The sequence below is a fragment of the Stegodyphus dumicola genome, chromosome 4 (genome assembly GCF_044657685.1).
Source record: "Stegodyphus dumicola isolate Sdum_Otavi_A_Nest chromosome 4, ASM4465768v1".
In the NCBI taxonomy this organism is placed as follows: Eukaryota; Metazoa; Arthropoda; class Arachnida; order Araneae; family Eresidae; genus Stegodyphus; species Stegodyphus dumicola.
In genome coordinates, this window is record NC_140771.1 from 61,025,268 (window position 1) to 61,048,850 (window position 23,583).

At 29.6% G+C, this 23,583-nt stretch overlaps 1 protein-coding gene and 1 long non-coding RNA gene across 3 annotated transcripts in view; one reads left to right on the forward strand and one right to left on the reverse strand.

Moving 5' to 3' along the window:
• Positions 1–23,583, forward strand: part of Prp39 (pre-mRNA processing factor 39) — a 106,287-nt gene that overhangs the window by 77,154 nt on the left and 5,550 nt on the right. The gene's annotated exons all lie outside the window — the stretch shown is intronic.
• On the reverse strand, positions 3,679–9,494 carry LOC118197494 (uncharacterized). The gene is made up of 4 exons (XR_015040491.1): positions 9,390–9,494; positions 8,220–8,310; positions 6,037–6,079; positions 3,679–3,903 (listed from the first exon to the last, which is right to left on the reverse strand). It is a non-coding gene; the product is annotated as an uncharacterized LOC118197494 (long non-coding RNA).

Sequence of the window (23,583 nt, forward strand, 5' to 3'; positions counted from 1 at the left end):
TCTGTCATCAATAGATGTGGTGCACCTTTTTTTGGTCTTTTCCTTCTTTGTTTTTTATTGAATTTGTCTCCTGATATCGTAAGCAAAACTTTTGGACTCCAGATGTAGTCACTGAACCACCCACCTGCCTTGCAATTTCAGCATAGGAAAGACCACTTTCTCGTAACACAATAATATTACATCTCTTTCTAGGTGTCCAATCTACTCTTTTATTTGATGTCATTGCTTCTTGACTAAATATTAAAAATTTTTGCAAAAATTCCTACTTGTAATTGCAGTATATAAGAAACAGGTCCTCCTTCTACAGAACAAAGCAAAATAATGGAACTGTTTCAAGTGTATACATAATGTCAGCTTCTACTGGCAGTTACTAACATTTGATTGGTTCTCAGAACAAGAACAGTGATTGTCCAGGAAAGCTAGACATTAAAAACCACTTCATAACTGTGTTTTTTGTTTATATTAAAGTACATATAACTTTTTTGTATTGCAAATAATTGAATTTTGTGTTTTGTATTGAATTCAGTAGTAAATTCTCTTTAAAATGATATATACAAGTTTGCATTTTGCGAAACATAACATTTTCTATAAGCATACAATGTTCAAAAACATAAAATTTTTCAAAAGTGGATTTTGCGAAACATAACATTTTCTATAAGCATACAATGTTCAAAAACATAAAATTTTTCAAAAGTGGATAAAACTGTACATGTTTCGAGATCATTTGGGTTAACATCACTTTGAGCTAAAAATATTTAGAAACAGCACATCATTAGAATTTCCGATACACAGGCTCGCATGCTGTAGGCAAAAATGTTTAATTCCTTACAATGTTCCATTGCTCACTTTGACACTATTGAGCTTTTTAATTAAAAATCCGTTAAAGTTTTACAGAATATAAAATAGACAATAAAAATGTATTTCAGATTCTAAATTCGGACTTCCAACTGTCCTTGTTCAGTTGGAGAACTATGTGATCCAAAATGTGATGACTCTAGGTAATGTTGTTTTTCCGCAATGCGAAAAACAAATATACATTCATGTAGATTGATGGCTCTACCCAGGCAGCATGCATTCGTAAATTGCACGAGAAAAATACGTGCAATTTACGAATGGCCTTTCGTATAAAAAACGTTCAAGTTGAACGTAAAAATATCATAAAAAGTGTCCAGTGGCAATTACTAAATATTTACGTATATTTTTACGTTATACTATACGTAACTTTTACGTAAAATTTAGGTATATTTACGCGAGAGACTACTGTTCATTCGCTACTTTTACGTATAATATACGTAAATTTCAGGGATTTACGTATATTTATCGCATATACGTAAATCTCAATTTTTTGCTTCACGTATGCGTATATATTTAGCAAAAATTTACGTAAATTTTCCCGATTTTTTACTGTATATAAACGTATATATTAGGTAAAAATTAAGGTATATATTCCCCGTATTTTACGGTACAAAAACGTATATATTTGATAGAAATTAACGTATATATTTCCCGTAATTTACGGTACAAAAACGTATATATTTGATAGTAATTGACCTAAATCTTCCCTGTTTTCTTTGCATATGCGAATGACTGGTAAAAATTTAATCCGATGTATTCTCCACTTTACTGTGTATAAATGCACATTTTTTGGTAAAAAATTTGCATAAATCTCCAATTACCTTTTCACTGCATTTTTCATAAAATGTACTTATTTTAATCTCATATTTTTTATATAAATCTATGCAAAAACTTTCTGTATGCTATGATTAAAAGGTAAAATAATTTTTATATCAAATTCTTACATATCTGCCTTTTAGTTATGTACAGCAATATGGAATATATATAACTGGAAAATTTAAATGCACTAGTAAATGCAAAAAAAAAAAAAAAAAAAAAAAAAAAAAAAAAAATCTATTAAGAAATTATGCAACACTTAAAGGCTGAAAATTACTTTTAATATTTCATTTCAAAGTGACTACAAAATATGCAATAAATTTTGTAAACATCAATTCTGTGTTTTAAATCAATGCTATCGTTCATTTGCATTTTTGTTTACTAAATTCATTTCATAAATTTAAATTTAGTAAACAACTGTAGCAAACAGTTGTTTACTAAATAACACTTTAAATAAATTATTTGCTTTTCCGAAGGACATTTTCTTATGCCATGTAAATGAACGATAGCATTAATTGATTTAAAACATAGAACTCAGGTTTACAAAATTTATTGCATATATTGTAGTCACTTTTAAATGAAATATTAAAAGTGATTTTCAGCCTTTTAGTGTTATGTAATTTTTGAATAGAAATTAATTTTTTTGCATTTAAATTTTCCAGTTATATATATTCCATATTGCTGTACATACCTAAAAGGTGGATATGTAAAAATTTGATATTAAATTAATTTTATCTTTTAATCATAATATGCAGAACATTTTTGCATAGATTTATATAAAAAATAAGAGATTAAAATAAGCACATTTTACAAAAAATGCAGTAAATAGGTAATTGGAGATTTATGCAAATTTTTTACCAAAAATGTGCACTTTACACAGTAAAGAGGAGAAGACATCGGACTAAATTTTTACCAAAGTCATTCGTATATGCAAAGAAAACATAGGGAAGATTTAGGTCAATTATTATCAAATATATAAGTTTTTATACCGTAAAATACAAGGAATATCTACGTTAATTTCTATCTAAAGTACAATATAGTTAATTAACAAATTCAGTAAACGAATGTAGCACAAAAGAAAACATCATACGTTTAGATTATTTGAATGAGTGTGCTAAATTTTAAAATTGTTAAATAAAGACCAGGAAATTGTATAAAACTTACCTTTTCCAATAGTTTACCAAGTTGACTTTGTTATTTTCCTTGAAGATGAATGTTTAATGTCACAAATATTTCATTCATATCTTCAGATAATACACAAATATATACATATTTATTTATTAAAATTCAGTTTATCCCAAACATGTTAAAGAAAATATTAATTAGCATGCAAGTTAATCGAGTAGCTTCTGTTTTAATTACACACATAATTATGATATGTAAAAATTTTATATTTATCAGTCAATCTTGCAATGTATTGTAATCTATTATTGTTGTCTTTTTCAGTTTAAAATCTTATAAATATATTAGATCAGTACTAAAAGTTCACCTCTACAAAAGAAATGCTTTATTGAGGTATTTTTAAAAAGTTCCCTTTTACAAGGTAACTGTTAATTTCATAAATAAGTTCATAAAATTATGCAAATTCAAAATTACCTAAATATGTTCTTTATTTTATCTTATATACCAGATAAAATTTCAAAAAGTTAATTTGTTTAGGAATATTGAATTTTTTGATATTTATCTCATGTGACTTTTTCTATAACATCATTATAAATGTGCATGTTGATGTGGACCTATCAATTATTTTTTTCATCAAAGAGTTTTATGGTGTTAAATGATTTAAAAAGAGGCAACTGGACAAAAGAAAGCAATTAGAAGTTGGCTAATTTTTTATTAATTTGTTGTCAAACGCTGTGCATTTTAGATTATGCTCATATGATGACAATGAGTTATTTAAATTATAGAATTATTATGAACATATCCCACATAAATTAACAAGTATAAAATTTCAAGTTGTTTGAAGTATTATGAACTGTAATACTTGCAAAAGAAATACACATGAAATTAATTTAAGAATTAGGTTTATTTTACAGGTATTCAAAAACTGCAATTACTGTTAAACAATAAAAACTAACATTAAATCTGAAGAGCATATTTTTTTCAATAATAAAATTCAACATAGACTTCATGCAGCTTCGCCATATTTGTTGTATAGTTCGCTGTCTTTAATATCCTGCTCGATTTTTGTAAAAGTGAATTCTTTGTCACCCAATGTTTTGAGAACAGCTCCTAAACAAGAAAAAGAAAAATTTGTAATAATTTCACACTTCAGAGGTTTTCAGTTTTTAAATATAGTTGAAGTATTAAAGGATGCATATAAAATGCACTGAGTATTTCATATTTAAAAATTTACATTTCAGTAATTAAAAATTTAATTTCACACTATCACACAGTAAGCTTCAATTATATACCTTACACAATGCCTATAATTTCAAGTGAAAAATACTTAAGATTTGTTTAGAACTGCAAGGTTGAGAAAGTCTTTAATGGCTATGTTTGTATTTAAGTACATGAGAAAAAACTTAATTTTGTATTAATTATATTGCATTAGCCTTTTCAATTTTACTCCTACATATAGTAAAGAATATTCACTTTCTTACAGATAACTTTTTCTTAAATAAAGAGTAAGCAGAAAACTAATCACAACACTATATACATATAACAGAATACTTCATAAACATATACATGTCATTAACATACGTATATGCATTAACAGGCTATTTTACACATTTCAATAAACCAGAAACCAATACACAATCAAAAGTATTATCAGTAAATTCCTCCAAAATCAGAGCAAAAATCTTTAATTATGATAACAATGGCATCTCAGTTTGCAATATAAAATATGTCAAGTCTACATTCATGTGCATTCTAAGCAAACAGAATGCTGAATAACAATAAAATTATAAATACCATAAAAAAGTTAAGAGCCACGTAGAATGAGAGCAAGACTAAATAAGTCTTCCTTCAAAAATCAATTTACATTCAAAAATTTGCCTTCCTGTTTAACATCTCAAAATAGGGTTACTGCTTTCACTAACTAAATTTCCTGTCTTGGCAAAATAAAAATTGTCACTTCTGTTGCAGGAAATATTTGCTGCAGTATGTATGCAAATAATCTAGTGAAAAAATTTTAATTGTGGCTTGAATATTTTCTTTATTAAATAAATGAAAAATTTCCACATAATATTAATTTATGATCCACATGAAGCTTTTTACCTCTACCATATCATGCAGCTATTTTAAAATATATACTCTCATATAAAAGCCACAGAATTTTTTTACCAATATTAATATAGTATAAATCATTAATAAATCTTGTAAAAACAGCCCCAAATTTTCTGAATTTGATACCCAAAGCATAATTCTACGTAACTGTTAATGTATGCATTTGCTTGCACATACTTAAAATGAATTATACACACAAAAACTTAACATATTAACTTTAATAAATTCTTAATTAGCAGGATGACTCATTTAAGGCAAAATATGAAAGAAATCTATCTGATAATAGTTGTAAAAGATATATTTAAAAAAAGCTAATATTGTTTACCTTACACATAGCAGAAATTGAGTAAACTGTATGCAGCTGGATTATTTATTAGGAATAGAAGTTAGATCAAAGTACCAAAGTCACACTAGGGCTTTAACCATTTGGGTGCAAAGAAGCACCTGAATTTCAAAAAGAATAATTTAAAAAAGCTAATAGAATTATATAACTTTTACAATCTAGTACAAATATTAGACACATAAACAACACTAAATGCCATTATTTACTTGCATATTTTCCTTCTTTGTGTACTTTACTCCTTAATTTTTCAGGATATGATTTAGAAACAGAGTTATGGTAAAAATGTATGCTAGTAAAAAAAATATTGCTGAAACTGATAAGTCCTTTGAATTATATACTATAGTGCAAAGAGGGATGGAATATGTGACTAAATATGATAAATCAGATTACAATAACATTAAACAAATAACATGAAAAACTGAAAAAAAGAAATTTTATTTGAAATTATTTTTTAACTCATGGAAAGACAGACAGTATTTCCAACTTATTAAATTCAATTATATTTTACCTTCGTCAAACCAATATTGATAAGAGAGTTGTATTTAAAATCGGTGCTAAGCTAAAACTGCTTTCTTGCCTAATTTTATACTATTGAAAATACCGGTAATTGTCAAAGTTATTCGTACTCAATATGTGTAAGATTATTAATGAGTTGCCAAACCTCAGTTAACCATCTAATATACTACATTCAACATTATTATTTTTCTTTTTGAATGTCAGGTTTTCATTATTTCTGCCAATATATCTGTAACAGGACATAAAGATTGAGTTAATGTAGAATAGAAAATTACCTTGCAAGTTAGCACCTTTACCTTAGTGGCAGTACTTCATTCTCTAGAAAAAACATTTTAAATTATTATACTTAAACAAAAAATTCATATTTGTTACAGCAAAACATCATTACTACAATAAACCAGAGTTGAATGCAAATCTAGTTTAACTCCATTCTTGAAAACTAGTTTATTACTTTCAATTTAATTTAAAAATAATAAAAAATAAGGTACGTATTATGATGACTACCTAGATATCTCGCCTAAACTGGCAATCCTTGTAAGTTATACAGGTTAACCCTAACATAGGTTACAGAGGGCACTAAGATAGAGAGTATTAATCCCACACTAGGACATTTGGTAGGAACAGTTTGAAAAGTGAAACAGATATTTATAGTGAACCAATGCAAAACAAAAACAATAGTTCTTTAGGGACAAAGCTCCTTTGGACTAATAAATCCGAGTAAATTAACAGCTTTTAGCTATTTTTTCTTCTTGTAAAAAATAGACATACATAATATTTTTAGAAAATAACAGTACTTTAAGCATGCAATTTCCACATATTTAACACAATAATTCATTCTAGCTCTGTTGCAATACTGGCAAAGGTACTCCTCCGTTATTAGAACGGGATTCAGAAATGTACAATGAAACCTCGAGATACGAGGAAAGTATGAGCAAAATACGAGATTAATTCGAGTAACGAGCAATGAGCCAGGCTGTTGGTATGGGTGGTGCCATTTCCCTATCCGGCTCAACTCGGGGAATCCCCTCGTCAGATCACTCAGTGTTCTTTTATATACATGTTTGTGCACTTGCAAGTTAATTGTTTTGACATTTAACGTGAAAATAATTATTTCAAGATGCCTCGCAAGAAGATTGTTGCCTCAGATAGTGCTGCAAAGAAAAATAAGGAGGCCATGGCCGTCGATATCAAGAAAGAAATCATAGATAAACATAAGCATGGTGACCGAATTGGCGAAGACTTGCGGCCTTTCAATATCGAAAATCTATACTATTCTGAAGAAGCAGGAAGAAATTAAGAAACCTGATGTAGCCAAAGGAATTATCGTTGCTTCCAAGCACCATAAAAGTACTCCTAGATGTTGAGAAGCTGTTGTTGGTGTGGATTAATGAGAATGAGTTAAAATTTTGGTAACAAAGTTAAACTATTGTTATATTATTTACCAGTGTTATTTATTAGGAAAAATTGACTTGATATTAAAATGTTGATATTTTTTGGGGTGTGGAACGGGTTAACTGAATTTCCATTATTTTCAGTGGGGAAGCTTGTTTCTAGATACGAGAAATTCGCTATACCAGTTGAATGCTGGAACGAATTAAACTCGTATCTCGGGGTTCCACTGTAGATATGTAAGCATGTGTATATGCATATATGCATGTATGCGCATATACACATACATACATAAAGAATATACACATGCACACACGAGCACCTACATTTAAAAATGCATGCATATAAACACACATTTCTGAATCTCCTGTTAACAGAAGAACACCTACATGAATCATAGGATTTACATTATTCAGTTTCATTAGAATTCTTAAATGCAGAGGATTTACATTAATCAGTTTTATTAGAATTCTTAAATGCAGAGGAATTACATTAATCAGTTTTATCAGAATTCTTAAATAAAATCTTCACTATCCGAAAATTCAGTTTCATTTTCAGCTGAAACTGTATCAGGACAATCTCATTTATATTATTTCCCTCTAACAACTGAACATTTTGAAAACCTTTTCTATTCCATGGAAAACTAATGCTACATTAAACATACATTTTCTAAATCTGAAAATTTTAAGTTAGCTTAGAAACTGTAATCATTCTTAAAAAAGTTTGATTTATGCAGATGTTAGATCAATAAAATTACTTTCCTGTGAAAAAGTAATATGGCATTGAACAACACGATTTTACACATCAAGATATACTGAGTGAAAATTCCTGAAATGTTTTATTTCTTGGTATCTCTGCAAGAATTGTATAAATAAGACTACCTCCCTTTTATATATATATATATATGTGTGTATATATATATATATATATAAATGTTTAGTAAATATACTATGAAGATAATTGGTTACATTATTTACAGTTCATAATTAATAGAAAATAAATCATTTCTTATTTTATCAGAATTTATTTTTATCACATTCATAAGCAGTACTAATTTAAACAAACATACCATTACGATTTCAATAACTATGAAATAGAAAATCCAAATCTGCAATTTCGCCAAGTGCCGGTTATGGAAACATCCCCGCTGACTCCCCAGACTGTAATATATATATATAATTAATTTACAAGGGAAAAAGCAACAAAAATGTAAACAATTTCTTGGTTTTATATAAGCATTTCTGCACATTTACAATTTAAATTTTTTTAACTATTTAGTTATATCAAAATACATGATTTAGTAAAATATAATTCAAATAATTTAAGGTATTTTAGATCAAATACTAATTTTTCAATAAATTTTTTCATGCAAGTCTAATAATCAACATAACTATCAAGTTTTGACTTCGAAAATTATGTTTAGAGAAACTTGAAGCTGCAGTAAATAGTAATAAATTTATTCAAAACTGAAAGTAAAGCATTCTTACTTTATTTTCTTTCTTTAACTATGGCAGATCTTTTAAAACAACAAAATCAAACAAACAAAAAAGAAATGCATTCATGAAAGGACTTAGGACTTACTTATTATTCATGAAAGGATATATTTCAGTAATTACTAGTGCATAAAAATTCAGTATATATATAAAAAAATGAACACAGATTTGGAACAAAGTACCTGTGTTTCTATGGCATAAAGTTTCCTTTTTTAATAGCACAATATCTTTGAGTTAAAGATTATATATTAAAGCAAATTTATAAAACTGAATTCAAAAATAAGAAATTAAATTATTTTTAGGGAAAACACTAAGCAAATAAAAAATTTTGAATTTCATAAATAAATGAAAGTTACATGCTTTATTTTTTGGCATAAGGTAGATAACATTTCCATAACAGATTTCTGAACAATTAGTCATGTTAATATTGCCTTTCTTTTTCCATTAAAAGCTATTTCCTGCTTAATTACAGTATGCTTTAAGATAAATATTAAAACGTTTGAGTAAAAATAATATAGCTATAAAAAGGTGAGACACATACAAAAAGGAGTGACACAAACAGTAAGAAACAGACTAGTGCAAAATTTAACAGTACCAAATCCTGAAAATTAATCATTAGGCACGTACACAAAAGAACAAACAACGCATGGAAAATCACATTTCCTACACAGACGCTATTTTTAAAATTTTATATAGGTGAAAAAAGTACGAGTATTAAACACTGAAAATATAAAATATTCACTTACTTTCTTCAAATAATTAGTAACTTCGATGGATTCTGTTACAAACGCCAATCCACGAACAAACAGTATTCTTTGCGACTTTACCATTCTTTTCAACCGCCATTGCTGAGTGCTGACTTCACAAATATCCCTCCACAACCGGAAGTAGAAAGTGTCTGCTTTGCCATTGGTCAGTGAACAAGAATTTCAACGCTTTTTTTTTTCTTTATAATTAAACATATTAAGAAAGCCTCTAAATTAGCATATGAAATAAACTTACTTTTGCATTATATAAATTTATATTCACAGCATCTCTGTATTAAGGTAATAATTAAATTTTTCTACGAAAAATAGAAATGTCTGTATATGCGCATGCTCAGTGTATAATCGTAAATCCGGTTAATTTTTATAGCGTAAAATTAACTATGCAAATTTTGAGTTCATTTAACTGGACCCTTGTACTTATTCTGTAGATCTCCATATTAAGAATGTCTTTAACTGTTTCAGGAAAAATATAAAATAATTATTTATTTACATTATTTATTAATTTTTTCCTCATATAAAAATTATTAAAATCGCTATATCATTTTTTCCGTACATTAAACAAAATTTAAAAAAATTAGCCTCATATGATTTTTATAACAAAGATTAAAGGAACTGAAATATATGTAAAATATCAGGATTCAGCTTGCAATTTCGTAGAGTTATTATTATTATTATTAAATAAAAATATTAGTATATCTTTGATTATAATTAATGTTCCTTTGGTCTACATTAAACTATTGTTCAAGAAGTTAAACGTTTTCGAGCATCTTCTGCTGTATTTATTATTATATTCCTCGACATGAAAGATTTGCTAGTCTTATTCCAATTCAATTGCCCACATTTACTAAATAAAATAAGGAGAGTATTGTACCAAACTCAGTAAGTACACAAATTTAATATACAGCTTATTCCAGTTAAATGGGTAATAGGATTTTCATAAAAGAAATTAAATTGTGTAAATTAATATAAGTGTTGATATGAATAAAAATAACAAATTTGATATAAGAAAATAAATAAGTTATTTTAAAGATGTTTAAATTAAGAAAATATAATTTTTTGCAAAAATGCACGTAAAGATTTAGCTCACATGTTAAAATTTATAGAAAAATTTTAGCCTCATATATGAATGCCCCTTTTTTCATGTTCGTGGACAAGGAAAACAAAGTGAAATGCCAGAAATACACTAAATATTTTGAATTAATAAACTTCATTTTCAATCTTTTTAGACATCGTATAATATCCGTAAAAGTGACGAATGAAATATACCATAAAGGCAGTAGTTTCTTTCAGAACATTCGGATTCGTATAATATGCGTAAAAGTGACGAATAAAATATACCATCATGGCGGTAGTTTTATCAGTACATTCGGATTCGTATAATTTTCGTAAAAATAACATGTGGAAAATAACGATCTAGAGTTAACAGTAACTTCAGCCTTTTTCATTCGTATAAATTTCGTAAAAGTAACGTGCAAAAAATACCATACCCTTATTTCACCAAAATTATACGTATATTTTTGGAGACGTGCTGCTTGGGTAGGTACTGTATTTTTAATAATGCGAGACATATTCATGAAGATTCTTAATTATTTAATTTCTTTAAATATAATACAAGACAATAATATTTGGTGGCAACAATTTAAAAGTTGGTTCGCCGTTTATAGTGAAACGCTATAAAATGCTGTTTTGAGAATAGTAGACCATCTGTCCTCACGCTCCTTTGGGATACAAAAAAACTGCAATTTTGGAAAACGAATTTGTAAATATATATAATTATAAGATCTGTTATTAAATTTTGTATATATTATGCACACATTTATTATAAAATTGAAGCATTTTGCAGATTTTCCTACAAAATTTTATTCGCAGAAATGCGTTCTTACATGCAGTTGAACGTCTTTCTCTTACGATACTGAGAAAAGTTTAGCCTCTATTCCAAAAAATAGATCAAGTATTTTCAAATAGGGTGCATGTTGAAAAGAAGCGGTAATGTAAAATGACTAGAAGAAAGAATAAGATATGCATTGAAAATTAGAGGAGGGACGATAAGAATGAAAGGCAATGTGCATTGTCATTCTGCGTATTATATATGGCACCTTTGATGAAAAAGATTTCTTTTCCGCTATCCAGGAGAGTCAGTACACCCCTATAACTATTATCTGTTTCTGTTCGTATAACTGGGCTCAAACTGTAAAATTTAGAACGATGTGAAAGAAAATTCGAAAGTGCAGTTTGCATTAAAAAATTTCCAATATCGATATTACCTACTAATTGCATTAGAATGAGCTAACTACAGAGCACAAGAAATATAGTAAGACTAGAATTCTCTTATTATGGGTGTCGAGTTTAGTGCTGTATGCGAATAAAATTTTTGAATCGGTTTCGTCTAGCCGAATGATAAAACACTTGCTGATAGTTTGATTTAGGTTCCAACATAGGTGAATGGGATGACTGCATCATTGGTGTTTAGTGCAAAGTCAGTTTCCCTTAGGAAGACTTTCACAATGGCAGCCCTCACATGTTTGCAATAAATAGCTCTCTTATGCTCTGCAATATCCGAATAGTCTAAACTATTTTTAGTTGAAATTGACTAAATTACACGTTTTGTTTTGGAAAAAAAAGGGGGGGATATCTTGTTGAATTTTAGTTTCTTAGAGGAAAGAAAAAAGATTATGTATTTATTTTTAACTGAGCCAGCCAGTCATATGAACAAAATTTAATTTTGCTTTTTTTAGTTGAAATAGAAATATGTTGTGCATTTTCGTGAATAAAAAGGGTTTTACACTTCAGTTTTGCCGTAAAATGTCTGTTTTTATATTTTATTTTACGGAAATTAAAATCTTAAATTTTTTTGATGCAAACCCTAGACGGTTTTTATATTAAAAAATAGCAGTTCCACATGTGCATAATAATAAATATAAGCCTATAGGAAACAAACCTGTTGCCCAGATATTCTTGGATATTCAGGTAGATTGTGATCATATTATCTCGGGTATTCATTGAAATTAGTTGAATTTATATTGAAAAGCTTACTTCTTCTTCAATGCATGTTTGATATATATAATTTCTAATATTCACATTTTTGAGCATGTATATTAACACACAAATATTCTTGAAAAAACCTAACTGAAGGAAGATGAATCTAATCATGATCAGTTCTACAGAATTTTATTTTAAAATTCGTTATGATTTGCATTTTTTGAGTGCAAAAATAATTTTTTTCTTTTCATGTTTTCGAAACTTTCACCATTTACACCCTTTAAAAATAGCTGCATATTATTATACTGAAAAATAAAATTTAAAAATGTAGTAAATTCAGGGAAATAATCTTAATTCAATGTATCTAAACCCAAATTATAAATATAAATATTAAAAAACTTATGTTTCTGTATTAGGTAGTTACCTTGAAAGTATACTGAAGAAAGTGTTTAGTAAAACTATGCATTACCTCTATTTAACTATATGAATGAACCACAATAGAATAAATGCATTCTTTAAAATTCACTTTGTTTACCATAGCGACACTCTAGCGCTAGGTTTACTTAACAGTATTATATTTCGTTCATATTATAACTCAGAATGCACAAAATTTATATCATTTAAAGAATTATCTAATCGTTGCCACATGTTCTATCAAATACTATAAGAAAGCTAGAACAATGTATAAAAGAAATTAAGCAAACAAAACGAAAAAGAAACAGTTTTTCACAGACGATTGAGTATTTCTCATTTAATTAATTCAGTTTTCACTTCGCGACAAGGCAAAAATACATAAAAACTCAAAATATCTGTATTAAAAATTACGAAGTCTTCAACGCTTATTTCCTCGAAAAAATTCCAGAAAGGATTAAGCATGATGTAAATAATAAATGAAGGCGTTATCTTGGTTGTTGTGAAGCTAAGTTTCTCTAGATTGGCAACAAATCCGCTACTCAGCTGTTTCAAATGTAAACAAGAGCAATGGCCGCCATCAAATTAGGCTTAGCGGCACTTAAACAATTTTAAAATTCTTGATAATCCTAAAAATATTGCATACAGATTTACTAAAGGCATAAAACCCTTAACCGGAAGATAAAAACAACATAATTCAATCATTTTTAAAGCAAAATATGTACAATTTACAAACATATAAGAGTAAAGAAATAAATAAATAAACATTTACTTTTTTTTTTTTCTTTTAAAGCCTTAATTTTCAGTTTCCCTCAAAATTTTCATTTGATAACAAAATCCATAGCATAAAGTGAACAGTTACTGTTACAAGGTCAGATCGCTTTCAAAGCATTCTACTTCTTGAAAACTCCCGAAGGGCAAAGTTCTGACAGTGATTGATACTTTTACAGCCAACACTAATCAGTTCACCTGGATGATTCTCCACAGGTGTAGCGGGGTAAACGAAAACTGCTTAACGCTTTCGGTGGATACTTTGACAGAAACCTTCCACGCTTTTGAAGCTATTTGTTGACAAAGCTGCTGACACTTTACAAAACAATGTCTTATCTCTTTCAAAACCTTCGGAGGGTTAAACAACGTACATTGAAAGAAATATTTAATAAGGTAAATAAATAAATATTAAGTTTTTTTTATACCCTTTAGATCATAAATACTTTATTATTTAGTAAATCACGATTTCATATTTTATAATTTCTGCATGCCAACTTACTAGATTTAAACTGATGATCTAATATCCGGAATTGCCGGAGTCCCGACGAGTCCAGATTTCGGACTTTGTACTGTATTTATTTGGACACTTCTTTAAAACTTCAGATTACACTAATGGCTAAAATAGAGAAAACTTTTTTGGAAAAGTGTAATTTTGTGGTTTAATGGCCTGTAATTTTTTTTTTTAAAGTAGTAGTATGAAATTATATATCAGTAGAAAGAAAATTTAACCAAGAATGTCATGTGGTGTTTGTCAGGGATTTTCTATAAGAGCATCATTTGCAATGAAGAAAGTTGAAACACATAGAGAAAATTAACTATGAAAACCTTCTTACCATGTCAGTTAATAGTTAATTGGGTAACTTCTGGGGTTAATCATGGCTTTACGTACTTACAACACTTTTCTATGAAACTAAGTAATTCTGAAGTAGTTCTGAAGCTATAATAATATGAAATCAACATTAAATTCTTTTTTCTATTAATTGGTTTTTATTGATGAGTTATTTCTGACTAACAAGTTTCTTTAATTGGCAGTATCAATGAAGGTCTGGGTTATTCCAAGACCATTCGAGTAGTGGAATATGCTTACTTTGAAAATATGTTTTACACATTGCAGCAACATGACATGAAGCTTAATCCTGTTCAAATATAAATGCTTCATTATTTTAGAAATGTTCGTATGCAAAATATTTCAGTTTGTACTCAAGTAATGCATATTTTTGGCATTTATGTTCTCATCGATCACACCTGTTGATGCCATACAAGGGCATTAACTGGATGTTTCACAATGATGTGACACAATCAAGATGCAAATCTTCAATTCTAGATCTTGCATATTTCATGGCATTACTACCAAGCAGTGCAAGTAACACTATCCAGTTGTTCCGCTGTGTTAAGTTTTAGTGGAGTGTAATCTTTCCATCCTTTATTTGAGAGAAAAAAATAGCTTTTGTCATAGAATTCTAGCATTTGGTCTAAATTCCTGTAGTCTCTGCTAATCAATCCTTGTGCCATCTTCACATTGAACTGTGCCATTTCTTCTTGTGCACGCCAGTTCTTCAGTCATCTAAGTCTTTTTATCCTTTAATCATCACTTTGTGTTTTGCATTTTTGACTTTTATTACCAACCTGGTCAGGTAGTCACTGACTCTCTTTTGTACCATTTCATAAATTTAGGAGTGTCACCTGTAAGTTTCCACCAAATTTCCTCTGAATTTCGGAATTGTAGCCTTATTCATTTAACATTATTATTTTATATAGCTTTCTAGGTGACAAGACAACTCTTTGTGTCATTTCTTAAGTCTTGCTACATTTTAAAGGCTTAAAAATAACAGCACACATAAATAAAAAACTTTGCTCACTAATGGCATAGTAGTAAAATTGCTGAATATTGGTAGTTCAACCTGGGCTTGATTCCAGGCAAATGAGTGTTTTCATGTTTTTGCCCAATAGTCCAAATGCTAGAATTGTAAAGTAGATACAAGGCAGTTTCCCTTAGAAAGTTTTCCACGATGTCAACCCTCCCCTTAGGCAGATAGCCCATTGTGTATTCTGCTTCAATCAGTTAAATCAAATCAACCTATAAATAAGTTTTTGAATCATAATCTGATATGATTTTGCTGTCTGAATACTTGTGCTCACGGCTGCATTCAAATGAAGAAAATCTATTTCGCATAAACCTGTGCAAGTTGTAATTTTCTGCCCCTTAATTATTTTGCTATAACTTTGGATAGAATGCATATTAATGAATAAATTTTAATGCATTGTATTCTTTATTCATGTATCTTTCTATTGATATTATAATTTTATGGTATTAACTTCAAAATAAAATGGGATTTTGAGCCATCAAACCTCAATGATGCACTTTTATGCCTACTAGTATATAACTAGTGGGTGGGCATAGGTTTTCATAGCTAATTATACACACGATTCTAAATATTGGCTCGTAACAAAAGTTTCCCACCACCGCAAATATCCAGATTGGTGTGTTTAATCGTGTTTTGTCAAACGGTTTTCGGTATTTGAAAGAAAGAGATTTGCTTTAAAGAAAATGTCATTATCATTAAGTACAAGGTGTCTGAAATGCAACTATCACACTGCCAGATTACAACCATCATTTACTTCCAGTTCTTTTGCAAAAAGTTAGCTACAGAATGTCACCAAATCATATGTACGACCTTTAAGTACTAATGTTGTATCATATGATACTGTGAAGGTTTGGTACCAAAAGTTCAAAAACAGGGACTATAATGTTTAAGAAGTACTCTGGGCGGCCTGCTGATGTTGATGAGGTCCGTCTGCTAGAACTTATGGAAGAAGATCAGTATGCAACCACTTGAGAGTTTGATAAGGTATTAGACATTAGTGCCATATCCATTAGGTTGCACTATGCATCACATTAACTTGATATACAACTTCAATTGCTGGGTGCCGTTTGAGATGACTCAAGCAAATGTTCAGACCTGCACTGCTCGAATATCAATCAGGGTTTGTCGTCGTCCTAACAAGTGCTTATAAGTCCTTATATTTGAAAATAAAATATAAAGGCCTTTATAAGTGCTTATGTTTCTCTAAAGTGCTTATTTTTTTGTTTTTAGTGCCTTTTTTTTTAACAAACGCACATTGTTTACCCATATCAAAGCCAGAACTAAATAAACAACTTTTCTTCCTTATATGGAGCGTCAGATGGTGAATCATACTCCCAGAAATAGTTTTTCACGCCTTTCTCTGCATTAACGTAACCTTTGGTGCGCATGAGTACAGACAGGTGCACGTCATTCTATTGGTCAGAGAATTGCGAAAGTGGTAGAAAATTCCGGTACATTTCATATTCTTTTTCTCCCACCCAAGACAACACACATTTGAATTTCTATCAAGATTTTAATAATTTGTATTCTCGTTCTGCATGGGCAGTTTATATTCGCGTTTATTCTGATCGTTATTCTTATATTATGAGCATATGTGTGGATATTTATAATAATGTATTTGCAGTAACTGCTGGAGTATAAATTTCAAAGTTATGGGTTAGTGTGTTTTAACACAGATTTTAGCTTTCTAATGAATAATATTCGGAATAAATAAAGTGAAAGTAATCGAATAGTCAAAATAATTTTTAAAAAAATTTTTGGCAATGCATTATACAGTACGGAAGTTGAAGGTCCCTCCCCTTTCTCTGCAAAATCTCGAATGTTGAAACCGTTACAGTTTGCAGCAAAGCAAGACTTTTTTTTGGTCACTTTCCATTTTGGATTGAATAGGACTAAAAGTTCTGTAGTCTACCAACCCAAGCGAAGAATGATTATATTCCAGAAACTTAATGCCAGTCTGTTCAAAATTAGAATGAAAAGCACCCCAGATGGGTAAGTATCTCTTCCTTTATTTAGTTATTTATTATCCGAATACCGGCAGCTGTTGATTCCAATTGCATAATATCACATGCGGAAGAATTAAGATGCGCATATTACACAATAAAGTTCTGTGATATTTTGCAGAGGTAAGAGTTTTATTGTGCTTGCTAAGCAGATTATTTTTTAGTTTCTTGCGCTATTTTTATATGATACACATATAAAAATGGCAAAAGCATTATTTAGTTAAAAAATCTAAAGAATGACTACAATCTACTTTTTCCAGTTACGCTCGACTATCCGGAATTTTCAGATATTTGGCAATTTTCGAGTATGCCGATTAGTTGAGCTTTTACTGTTAAAGGATGAAGCAATTTCCCGTCAAGTTACTTTTCTTGCAATATCTGTTAAGGGGAAATTGTTATACAATGAAAATTCATAAAATGTTCAGAAATTTGATTGAAGTTAAATTATTAATATGAGTGGGGAAAATAAATTGTATTTATTTGTAGATGCCAAGCAAATATAATAAATGACTTATTATTATTTATTTTTTCTATTTTGAACTGAAATTTCATCATTAAATCTTGTAATATAATTTAGTTCTGCATAGATTTTTTCTGGCATTGTAAACTTATTCTGTAAATTGAACTGTTATTTAAAATTTAAAAAAAATATAATTGTTCTCCTTGGTTGAGTAATGCTTATTCTCTCTTAATAAATACTGAATTTCTCATATTTTGAATTACAGCTCTAATTTTTCTTTTAAGGTTATGCAGTTGTGTATAATGTAATTAGACAGGTGCTTTTTTTTTTTTTTTTTTTTTTTTTTTTTTTTTTTTTTTTCTTTTTTTAAAATGTGCTTGAAAAGTGCTTATTTTTTTAACTAAAATGGGACCACTAACTATGTTAATGCAAGGACAAAATTCTGCACCGGATCATCACTTATGATGAAAAGTGGATTTACTTCAACAAAACAGGCCCAAAAGGATGTTGCTCTGCATCCAGTGAGCCCATTCGCAGCGTTGCAGACCGTGATTTTGGGTATGAAAAAGATCATTCTTTGTATCTGGATTGATTGCTGTGGTATTATCCACATATAGTATCTGGAAAAGGGTAAAACCCTCGACAGTAAGGTGTATGGCAAGATGCTAGTCTGTTTTGATTCTGCTATCAAGGAAAACGTCGCACTGAGTTCCAGCACAAAAAGTAATGTTCCATCAAGGTAATGCAAGACCGCATGTGTCTGTATTCAGCAGCTGGACTCTGTACAGACTTGAATGGAACCTTTTGCCACATCGACCATATAGCTCCGACATCGCTCCTTCTGTCTTTTTTCACACCTGCAGTTGCATCTTGCTGGTGCTGTCTTCCATTCTGTGCAGGACATTTGAAATGAGATTGATCTGTTTTGGGGCTCACGGCCACAAAGTTTCTGAGCAGAAGGCTTTGAAAAAATACCAAAATGTTGGCAGAAAATCATACCCGCACTAAATCTACTGCTTTCATGTTCTCCCCCTAACTATATTGCGAATGTTTTTCAACGGAAAACTTTGTTACAAGCAGATATTATATTCATCATTGTGAAAATATATCTTTGTTTCAAAAATAATTTATGTCATTAATACATTATAAAAAGCAAATCTGTATTTTTAGTTATCCAAGGTTCACAACAGAGGGAGAAGTCTTTTTATATTATTAGGCTGTTGATCACTTGGCATTCAAAATTTGTGCCAAGTGATAAACAGTCTAGGTCCGCAGACCAACCCACTTTTCGGCCAGTGTTGTTGAAGTACATCCGCTTTTCATCAAAGTGACAATCTGTTCCAGAATTTTGTCCTTCTTTTGATATTCAAGCAAATTAGTAAAAACCTGAACATGTCTGTCCTTATCTGTTTGAGTCTGCTTATGTGGCACCTAGCGATTGAACTTGTATGCCAAGTTTATGCAGTGCATAGGCGCGACTAATGCACATGGCACTAACGTCTAACTTCTTAGCAAACTCCCGAGTGGTTGAAAACTGATTTTTTTCCACAGATTCTGGCAGGCAGGACTCATCAACATCAGTAGGCCTCGCAGAGCCCTCTGCTTCTTGAATGTCATTGTCCTTGTTTTTGAACTTTCAGTACAAAACCTTCACAGTATCATATGATATAATATTAGTACTTAAAGCTGTATATATACAGGATAACTTTTTGCAAAAGGTTAGGAGCATTTTCTTATTTTTAATTAATGACATATATGAACAAAAATATATTAATACATAGTAATATTTTGAAACATGGGTTTTCAAAATTTTAATGTAAAATATATAAGAAATATATATTAACAATTACAATTATTAAATCAGTTCTGTAAAGAATTTAAATAAATTGCTCCAGAAATTTGGTTTTAATGAAACAACTGTTTTCAAATATATGAGTGCTTGTTGTATTAACTGCTAATGTAGTGGCTATAAAAATGCTTAAAAATAAAGTTTAATTTCTTTCCTTTCCATTATTTTGAATCTTATTCCATAAAAAAGTATGATTGTTATATGACTTAATGCATGAAGATTTTCATCAAGAAATAATGTGCATAGGTTTTATAATTTTGTATGTATTTACTTATTCATGGGCCCTTTTAAGCCCAAAGTAGCATTAGACCCAAAGGGCTATTAGCCTCAAAACGGCATAATCGTCGTTTCACTTTCTACATTGATTCACTTATCAAATTGTTGCCACCAAATATTATTGCCATGTATTATATTTAAAGAAACTAAATAATGAAGAATCTGCATAAATGCATTGATGATTCTTGCATTGTGAAAAAATAACTGTACCTGTAAATTTTCAATAATGTTGTCCTCCAACCAAACATGGGCACTTGGAAGTCCGAATTTTGAATTTGTTGTATTGTGTATTTCATATTTTGTAAAACTTTAACTAATTTTTTATTAACAAACTCAACAATTTCAAAGTGAGCAATGGGAGCACTGTGCGAGAAAAAACATTTTTATTTCCAGTGTGCGAGACTGTCTATCAGAAATTCTAAAGATATGCTGTTTTTAAATATTTTGTGATACTGTTGTTGAATTGAATTTTATGCGGTTTAAGTGCGAAGAACGTGATTTTTCGACTATGCGGGACTTGACAACGAAAGGGTGAATTCTCAGAACCCACGCGATTCCAGGAAACCCACATAGCTAGGTTATCATTTTCACTTACTACAAGGACTTGAATGCCAAACAGTAATCGATTATCGCTCAGCTTGGTATCACGTAATCCTTCAGAAGCAGAACTTTTGTCTAATTGTTTGATCTCTACCCGGGACAGAGCTCCAGCCGAGACATTTTTGGTAAGTTTTGAAAAAATCTGCGTAGCCACTACATGGTTTCCGTAGCTAGGCAGGACTTCGCTTCCAGCGAGGCTATTTTTTCTAGGAATCCTCCCATTTAAACCAGTGCTACCAGAAATCTCATTTCTCACAAAAGTCCTATCTAGCAAAGACTTTTGCCATATGTGATAACTCTTAACCCTTTGAGGGGCGGTACATAAAATAATTTAAATTGTGGTAAAATTTTGCATGAACTATAACTTATGGACCCTAAGGACACAAAATTGAGATTTTAAAAAAATCTAGAGTGAAATCCTAAATTTTGAGAGCCGGTATATATATATTTTATACCGCCACCCCTCTAAGACATTTTTAATTCCAGGTAGCTGCCAATTTTTGTTTTTTAAATTAATTTTGTGTACTTAGAGATGGGTGCTTAACTATGGTTATGTAAGTCTAAAAACAAAAACTTTAAAAATTTCGGTAAAAATTTAAAATTTAAAAAATAAAATTTATGTTTTTACGCACTTTGATGATGCAATTCAGCTGAACATACTTATGTAAAATATGGGTAAAAAAGCTTTTGAACTTGATTTAAATTCAATATTATTACTTTAAAAAAAAATTAGCAAATATAACACTGCATGCGTAAATCGTATCATGCTGTAACCGAACTAGTATAATGTTACAAGGAGATATAACAGCCGAAAAATAAAAAAAATTTTAAATGAAACGCTACGACTCAGATGAGAAAGTATGTTGCATTTTTGAAGTCATATTTTATGCTTTAGATAATATGTAAAAAAACCATGGTTTATGCTATGATACCAAGAATCGTCTTCCCCCCCCCCCAAGCACACACACTTTAGATTATCGAGAACCGTAAGTGCCCCTTTTTTATTTTTTGTAAATATAGGTTGTAATATATCTTTTTGTTCAGGAAAAATGACATTAAACAACTTTATTATTTTATATACCTCAAGCTCTTATATCGATTTTCAACTCCTTTGGCTTCCTAGGGGCTCCTTTTTAAATTTTGGACAAACTCTAGTTTGCATCTCAAACGGGCCTTAGAAATATTTTTCCTCATCTGTGAAATTTATTTCAAAAACAACCTATTTGTAACCTAACCCTAAATTTCTCTTGTGTTCCCTTGTCTTTCATTTGAAATTAACAAAGACGATAAGAATAAAAGCATGCTTTCAAATCAGCAGTTTTTGTGATTACACTAAGAGATGGATCTTAAATGCACTTCCATTTCCCGTATTTTTAAGTGAGCTTTCTCTTTGTGTAATCTTATCACACCATACAAAGGAAAGAAGGCGGGACTCCGAAATGACAAATCAGTTGTCAATCACCTCCTTTCATTTTCGTTGGATTCTAGGATTTGGCAAAACACGAAGCAAAGGTGTCTTTTGTTTTGTGGGCTAGTATGCCACATTTAACCCCTACAGTTGTGTAAAAGTTTGACCCCAGACGACAATTTTAAAATTGATGATGAGTCTTTCTCTTTTGAAAGGATGAAGTGCTGAAGTTAAAATTTTAACTAAATAAAGACAAATAAAACTCGAGTAGAGTAAAAAAAGAATAAAAAGAAACATTCCATGTTTCACATGTATTCAGTCCTAGTGCAGGGTCAGTAAACTCCCCATCCCTTCATGAACATAATACTGAATCCTAAACAACTTGTAAGTTAATCATAAACAAATTATTATATCATAAACTATTATAATGTAAAGAAATGCTATCATTTCACAGAGTAGAGAAGGAGAAGCCTGGTGCTGCTATCTATTGGCCGGTATATATTATATACTGGTATTAAAAACATATATATATTATATACCAGTATTAAAAATGTATGCATAATCTTCTTTTAATTATCAGTTTTGATTGAAATGCACTAAATTTAAAAGGTTCAGCATGTGTACATCATTTAGTTACAGATTTTAAATTTTTTCTTTCCCACCAATAGAATTTATCAATCTTCAAACATGATACCTTGGAAAGTTTTATATTAATTTCACAACTGCAAAATATTGAGCATTCATTGGGTATTGCTGCCATTTAGAATCAAAAGGAAATACTTAGAAACTTACAATTATAGTTTTTGGTATAGAGAACATAACATTTTTTCGGAGGTTAAAAAATTGACAAACAGGTCTATATTGTATACCGGTGCCCTTAAAAGGGTTAATAAATAAAAATTACAACACACAAAAAGTCAAGAAAAGGTCTTTTGGGGTGTTTTTGAAAGGGGGGCCCCTTTCAAATATTTTTTATTCTTTCTTAATCTTGATTAATAACATTTATGAACTGAAAATTGTATTTAACAAAAAAAATACAATTTTCCTTTTACCAAAAGTTATATTTAAAGAATTTTACTTTGTGTTATACCTTTTTTTTTTAAACACATTTCTATTTGTTTAATAACATTAATGAAAGAAAAAACTGTGCTATATATTTTATAACTCTGATAGCCACTGTTTAAAATTTAAGCTATAAAATGGCAAAAAGATATTTATGTCACAAATAAGAACATGCTAATTACTGTTTTAAATTTTTAGAAAATGTGTTTTTCATATTTTTGTAATATGTCACTGTAAAACATGCCAATCTTAAATTGACAAAAACTATTTTTTTATTTTAATATTTTAGGGCAGGAAGTGAATATGAAATGTTTTGTATTTTTCATTCAAATGTGTGTACAAGTTGTTATAAATTAAAAATAATCAAATTCTTTAATATTTATCTGCGCAGGATAGTTTCCTTTTGGATTCTTGAATAGTTGTTAAATTTCAACTTCTGTTTAGTGCCAATATTCGTATTTAGTCAGATGGTGGATGCATGTGCCATTC